Genomic DNA, 7,640 nt, shown 5'->3' on the forward strand with positions numbered 1-7,640 from the left:
TGCTTGTCAGTATCAATGTACCTGAGACAGGTGATTATTTCAGGGAATATATGTAACAGCACATAAATCCTTCATCTATAATGCCTCCGGTGCAGCCTAAGTTCATGAGCAATAGTCATCCAGCTCAGCATTGCTCCGTGGGGCCCATGGGCAACCCGCAATCCATACGGCACCAGAAGGTGGTCCATGAACTGATTGCAGAAGTATAATTAAGAAACCAACCAAAACACACACACGCCATCCCACGCGGTTGGCAGGAGCTTATGTCAGCGCCTGCCTACAGGCACCGATCGCTCCCTGGCTGCTGGTGCTCACATCAAAGAGGACTCGGAGGTCCTTTGATTTTTAATGCTTGTTTAGCTTCTATGAAACAGGACAGAGCTGTGACTTTGGTTTCTCACCGGCAACCCACCCATGGTCCCCTATCTGGGAGCAGGACAAGAAATGCCTGACCCCAAAGGGTCTCTAGTGCAATAGAGGATAAACCACAGCTGCAGCCAGAGGCATGCAGCTCATCAGTAGTTAAATAAAAGGTGAAAGGGCCCCACTATTTACCTTTGTTTTCACCAAATGAAAAGAAAAACTGGCAAATCATAGCATATAAAAAATATTTTCAGGTACTACAGACCCCATCACTTTCCAGTGAGCAGTTAGCATGGCCTGCTAGGAGGTACTGGGTATACATGTTTAGCTGATTGATGGATTTTATTAGCAAGGCAAATTTTTCTGTTTCAAGACCTGTTTAGGGGTATGAAACTGTTGTTTCTCCCCAGCAGAGAAACCAGTATCTTATAATTACTCAGAATAAAAATGTTGTTCAGGGATATTATTTAATTACCCTGTATTTAAATAAAAGATGTGGATTTTCCCCCACCATTTGTGCGCAGAACCAGCACCAGCAAGCTCCCTGTTCCTGCTTGTTTAGAGCCAACATCAAAAAATTGCCTGACAGTTTTCCTAAGAGCCAAGAAAGTCAGCTAGTAATCATGTGGGGCTGTGTGGCCAAAGGTACATAAACTGACTTCACATGGGACCAGCAGTAGATCAGATTGCATTGGGCGGAATGAAATAAAAAAATCCCAGAAGTCTAGTTTCTTTGGAAATGTACCAAAACTGTCTCGCTACACCAACCTGGCACATCATATGTAAAAAAGTGACTATTTCCTAGTAGAGTATATGGGGTGTTTTATAGAAGTCAAAAAATCAGAATGGCCTTAGTTTAACATCATAAACACAATATACTGTAATGTCATTGAGAGACTACTTGTTAACCTACTTGTCCCAGGATTAAATGCTGAAATCGAGCGCACAGACCTACCTTCAGTTTCCCTCTGAGCACAGACATGCCAGTAAAATCTCTTTGCCATACAACTTGGAAATAATTACAATAACTATGTAATAGTAGAAACCACTTCTGTTTAATTCACTGATATTATTTACATCAGCCCAGAATTTACTGCTCTGGAAAGCGATGCTATGAGAATGACACCTTCCTGTGCAGCAGTTCTCCCTGTCTGCAGTTACAGTTGTTCTGCTTGCTTTGAAAGCAAGGCTGTGTTCAGAGCTACAGGGCATTGTTCCCTGAAAGGGACCTGGAGCATCACAGTGGGAACAGGAGCCCACCACCACCAGGGTAGGGCAAACAGCCTGCAATGAGGCACGTCTTCAGCTTGGGTTGACATATCTGATGCCATCCAAGATTTATTTCCCATCCCCTATTCAAGATGAGGCCTGCAATGGCGATTTTGCAGATAAAAGAACTGCAGAGGATTAACAGGTATCTCTATGAAGCTGATATGGTTTAGGGTTTAATGAGAAAGAGCAGAAGCAATATGCTGTGCAAGAGGTGCAGTTATAGTTGCTCTCTTGGCAAGAGGGCAGGAGGGAGAGAGCTGTCATGATCCCAGAGTCACAGACTTCAGTTGTTCAAGTTACTGCATCCTTAATCTATGCATATATTTAGGAAGATTAGATTATGTTTTTTTCTAACAGGCTGCACCACGTATTGGAGTTAGTGCATCATCCTTGCTGAGTGGGATATGTTATCTCCAATGTAACTTACAGATCAGCAGCAGCCTGGAAGCAGGGACTTTCAAGAATAAGGAAAAATATACTTAAAAGATCTTGCGGACGAAAGGATAATATGATTTTATGCAAATCAAGGTTTTTTAAATGTAAACCATTATTTGTTAAGAATATTTTCTCATGGATTAGCTTGTGAACTCTGAAAGAAAAACATTCTCCTCTTATGTAAGATGCCCAGCCTTTCACAGCTATAAAATTTGAAATGAAACAACAGCAGTTATATCGACAATGTTAACTCCAGATACCAATCACCAGGTGTCTATAAGCATGTAGGTAGCAAAAAAAGTGAGGAAGCACTAGGAAACCAGTACAACTGACTTCCTAAGCAGCACTGGACCTAAGCTGAGAAGCTTCTTCATGCAGCTCCTGCATGCCTAGCTGCATTCAAGTGAGAGTAAGTCAGTCCTGCTTGTGGAAGAACTGCTCCCACAGTTAATGGTTAATGGTTAATAATGGAGCTGCCCTTCCCTGCAAAATTGATCCATGCAGTTGAGATTCTAAATTCTACTTACGACACTTGGACCTAAAGACCAAAGGTATTTCCCAAAATGGGAGTCAGACACAAAGACTTAGATGCTCTTTTTTTGCCTTGTATGGTTATTAACACGTAGCAATTAACTTGGCTGCTTTCTTATTGCTGCTATCCCCAGCAAGCAACGCTGGGTCTCAGAGTTTGCTCTCCTTGCTGCATTCCTCAGATGTACCAGATGTCAGTCCCTTCCTTTCAGAAGGGCTGAAAGAGCATTCAAAGAGAGAGAAAGTTCACAGCCCTTTCTAACCTCTCCATGTCTGTCTTGGGTTTTTTCCCTTTCTCTTGTCCTGAAAGGACAGAGCACTGAGGAGCTTAACCCAGTACAAGGTTATTCAAGTTATCTGTTTGTCATTAGGTATCACTGTGCAGCACTGAATTATTTATTCCAGCTTCTTAGGCAGGTGTGTGGCAAATTTCCATACAGCCTTAATGGGAATCAGATTGCCAGCTTCAAACCCAAATTCTTCATCTGCACCACAGCATGACTGTGGAGTGTTGCTGAGCAAGGGTGGGGTGAACAGCTATGTAGGAACAGACCGCACAGTCACAGCTGGAAGAAGTATGTGGGTCTCACTTAATAAAACTTGATAGGAAATATTTGTAGCTATACAAAAATATCGACAAAGCCGGCAACACGATACACTGCATGTAACCAACACAACTGTCCCACTCAGACAAGCACGTACTGTATTTCAAAGCATGATTACCAGTAGGAAATCAGTGCATGCAGGAGCTCACATGCAAAGAACCTGCTGATAGAGCTGAAGGTGGCCCAGCTGAGCAAAGGACACTCTGGTGTTCTAGTCCCACTACCAGGTAGAAGTTTGGAGTCGTACATGACCAGGATGAAGAGATGGATCTCGTCTACTGGTGCAGGTCCTGCACTGGAGTCGGAGCAATCCCAAGCACTGGGCTGCAGCAAAAGGAGCATGACCAGCAGGTCGAAGGAGGTGATCCTGACCCTCTGCTCTTGTGAGATCTCACTTGAAGTATTGTGTTCAGCTCTGGGGTCCTCTATGTAAGAAGGATGTGGAACTGTTGGAACAAGTCCAGAGGAGGGCATGAGGATGACCAGGGGACTGGAGCACTTCTATGAAAACAGCATGAGAGAGGTGGGGTTGTGCAGCCTGGAGAAGGCTCCAAGGAGACCTTAGAGCACTCTTCAGTACCAAGAGGGGGGCTACAAGAAATGTGGAGAGGGACGTTATACAAGCACATGTAGGGATAGGTCAAGGACAAATGGCTTTAAACTGAAAGAGGATGGCTAAGGGAAATCTAGATTAGATATGAGGAAGAAGTTCTTTACTGTGAGGGTGGTGAGGCACCGGCACAGGTTGCCCAGAGAAGCCACGGCTGCCCCATCCCTGGCAGTGTTCAAGACCAGGTTGGACAGGGCTTGGAGCTGCCTGGTCAGGTGGAAGGTGTCCCTGCCCATGGCAGGGCATTGGAACTGGATGAGCTTTAAGCTCCCTTCCAATCCAAACCTATGGATTCTAAGATTCTGTGAGCTACATACAAAGGGCATACAGAAGATATGGATGAGCCACGACAAACAAGGTGGGACCCTTAATCCTAAAGTGCTCTCACCAGAGGTACCGGGGGCTATGTTCATCTGGCTGACAGTCTGTGTGCACCTGAGCAGGTAACCCTGTGCCTTCTCTGCAGATAGCAGAGCTCAGGACACAAACGTCTCATCTGAAAGAGGTGCTGACATCTGGTGCCCTGATTATCAAAAACTGCACTGAGAGGAGCCCAGAAGATCAGGTCCAACACAGGCAGCAGAAGCCAGCTGAGATGAATCGAGTTGTGGGTGAGCGATACTCAAAAGCCCTTTGCAGGCGGTAGCCTCTAGATGAAAGCCAGCTTGTGTGGCCTCATCAAAGGGCTTGCTCAGGCCAGCAACCTGGGTGGCATGGCAGCCTGGATCCTGGTGGTACCAGTACTGCTGGATCTGGGCTAGCAGTAGCTGGTGGGGTGCTCCCTGGGTGGTGGCTTCCAATAGTGCTTTCCTGCCAAGTCAATTGCCAAACATTTATCCTACCCAGCCCATGATTAGGAAAGTTTCAAGAGGAACTATGGGATGGACTTTCTGTGAGCACAGCACACACCTAAGTGCCCAGGAACAAGTAACATTTTTCACAGCGAAACAGCAGAATCGCTTTGTGTATTCCTGCCAATGTCACACATGGCTCAGAGACAGATGTTAAAATAAAATGGCCTGATTTTTACTGCCACTACTGCTTTGTGCTGATTTGGTCAAAAAAAACCCAACCTGAAAAACAACAAAAACCGGCACGGCTCTGGAATGACAAACCAGGTCAGTGCCGAAGAACAAAAAGTCAGCACAGACTGAATTTGTTTCTTTTAATAGATAAATGTCTGTGATTATCACAAAAGGGGTAGAGCCAGCAGTTTCACTGAAGGGTCCTCAACTGAAGGGTCCTCGCTCTCCATCAGCTTCCACACAATTGAATGCAAGGCCAAGCTCATCTGCCTGCAGGGCACCAAGGGTGGCTGAGAAATGATGGCCTTGGTTATGGAGGGGAAGAGCTGGATACCGGCTGTGTTTGCAGGGCTGTAGCTTGAGTGCGTGACTACAGCAGCTGTAGCTGCTCAGTATGGTGGAGCAGACAAAAACGTTCAGTACACCTGAAATCTCAGAGCTGCCTCAGATTACTGAGTCTTTGAATTAATTCAAATCATTCTCTAATAATCATAATCTAAACACCTTTAAGGTGGCTTCTGTGGGTCCAGGGCACCATGCAACCTCAGGTGAAGCAAGTACTTGGGGGCAAACTTTACCTGAATTATTCACTTAAATGAGTAAGAAAATAAAATGGAAATGGAAAGAACAAGTTAAAGAAGTTCTATTTTGGTTATTAGTTTGATGCACAACATGGAGATCCATTATTTGCTGCTGTCTCATCTGGATCCATCCCCAAATAAGGTGTTTCAAACCATGATAACTACCCTTGTGAATTAACATAGAGGGCTGCATAGTGAAAACAGAATGCAAAAGTGAAATGGAAGCTCTGCAATGCTGTTAAAGTTTATTCCTAAAGAGAGACACACGTGAATAGAAACTGCGATCACTGGACAACACAGGACAGTGCTGGGGGATGCAATGAGGACGGGAGCCTTGGTGAAGGGACTGGGCAGTGGTTTTTGCAGGCCTAACTGGTGAGGACACACTCCAGTTCTCCAGAAGAAAGAGCCAACTGTGAACTAATACCTGAGAATAACTAATATTTAGGAAAGTTTCCTTTTCTGCCAATTTCACTTCTATTTAGCTTTGCCTCTACTCAAATCTCTACTTTCTCTTCCCAGCTCACTGTCATTGTCCCACGGCTTGCAGCACACTGCTCATCACTGGCTCCAGTCTGCTCCCATTCATGATTTTCCTATGGAGTTTCAGCTTTCTCCAAGCAGCACTCTTCCCACTCAGTAATCTGAAAACCCACATTTGCATCCAACTTTAATGTCTTCCTCACACATGGGTATTTCTTCAAGCCAGCTAGTTTGCTAGGGCAGGGAAATAGCTCTGTGTCTTCCTAATTGCTCCCCTTTCCTCTCCCCCACTAAGACTTTTCTATATGATCCACCCTTTGAATATCCTGATAATGATCACCTTCCTACCTGTGTTTGTGAAACATTACCCGTTTCCAAGCTGGCCCCAGCATACTGGACTGGCCAAAACACAGGCACTCACTTCCCACAGCCCTCCCAGTAACCTCTGTGTCCTCCTGCCAAAAGCACAACACTCATGAAAACCCAAATTAAGAAACAAAGGCCTAAAGCAGGTTTTTCAACCCTTCCATGACAGAAAAGACCAATACTCTCAAATACCCATTAAACTTCTTATACTCCCTTTAGAGAGTTCAGACTTCATGTCTTTGGCAAACCAGTCTTTTTAAGATAACCTGTGATGGGCATTCCCCTTATGAACAGCTGAAGAAAGTCTTGGCTGGGAGATGGCAAAGCTCTTCATGACCACTATGAACAAAATCACTTGTGCTGAAACAGAACAAGTTTAAAACATAGGCCATTAGAATACACCTTTTCTTTTTTTGTCACCTGCTCTTTGTGACAGATTGGAAAAGGCCCTGTTATTTCTGTATGTATTGCCCTTCAGAGCCTAACAGGGCTCATGGCTGAAAAGACCACAAGACAGCAGAAGACAAAGGCATCTTCCTAAGATGGGCACAAGGGAAGAGGTATCTACTTGTCAGAAGTGTCTTCTCCTGTGGGACCAGAGCAGCCATGTCCTCTGCCAACTGGTCATCATGGGCTGCTTGCCATCAGCATGCTCCATCTCTTCACATACCACCCCTTTTTACAGATGGCCTCACCTGAGCCCACTTCTGACACTTGGGGAAACCCATCTTCTTATCCCATGTGCTGCTGGCACTTGCTTTTCAGGAAAGCAAGCTCTCTCTGGTTCTGAAAGCCCAAATCCTCCCCTGGCTTTCCCACCTTCTCGTTCTCCCCTGCTCTGAGAGCCTTTACCAGGCCCATGGGCCACAGGAGCTCATTCCTTGATGGACATATGTACCTTCTCCAGCATGAGCCTAGCTGCTGCTGCATATTGCTTCCACTGCACCCTGTGCTCACTGCCCATAGGGAAATGTAGAGTACAGTACAGCTGGATTTCCAAAACCAAGACTGCGCTGGGAAACGGCATCACTTAGGCAGCACCTTCCCACACTCCTAATGAAAAACAATACAGAATTGGTGAGGCCTAAAAGACAGAGAAATAATGTAGATTCTCTGTGTAAGGGTCCCAATAGCTCTCAGGAGATGTTTCCTGGCTTTTTATTGCCATGTTGAGCAATAGAGATGGAGAAAAGTATGAGTGGTCATCTCAGGGCACAGCAAGAAGAAGCAGTTATGATCCTGAGACGAGAAGACTTCATTCAAAGGGACAAATAAAGTCATGAATTAAAGTATTCTGGTGGCGAAAAGGCTATTACACATGAAATAAACAACTTTAATGAGGTTGTAACCCTGGATTTATAGTCTCATC

The 7,640-nt window shown here is 45.1% G+C and overlaps 1 long non-coding RNA gene across 1 annotated transcript; it reads left to right on the top strand.

The window, feature by feature from the left end:
* The first annotated feature begins 1,663 nt into the window (after positions 1–1,663).
* LOC133223113 (uncharacterized) lies at positions 1,664–5,500 on the top strand. Its single transcript, XR_009728469.1, has 3 exons — positions 1,664–1,777; positions 4,322–4,427; positions 4,989–5,500. It is a non-coding gene; the product is annotated as an uncharacterized LOC133223113 (long non-coding RNA).
* Positions 5,501–7,640: the final 2,140 nt, after the last annotated feature.

This window comes from Neopsephotus bourkii, unplaced genomic scaffold (assembly GCF_033783945.1).
Source record: "Neopsephotus bourkii isolate Nb327-2 ecotype Australia unplaced genomic scaffold, CSIRO-AGI_Nbou_v1 NB_1630, whole genome shotgun sequence".
Classification (NCBI taxonomy): Eukaryota; Metazoa; Chordata; class Aves; order Psittaciformes; family Psittacidae; genus Neopsephotus; species Neopsephotus bourkii.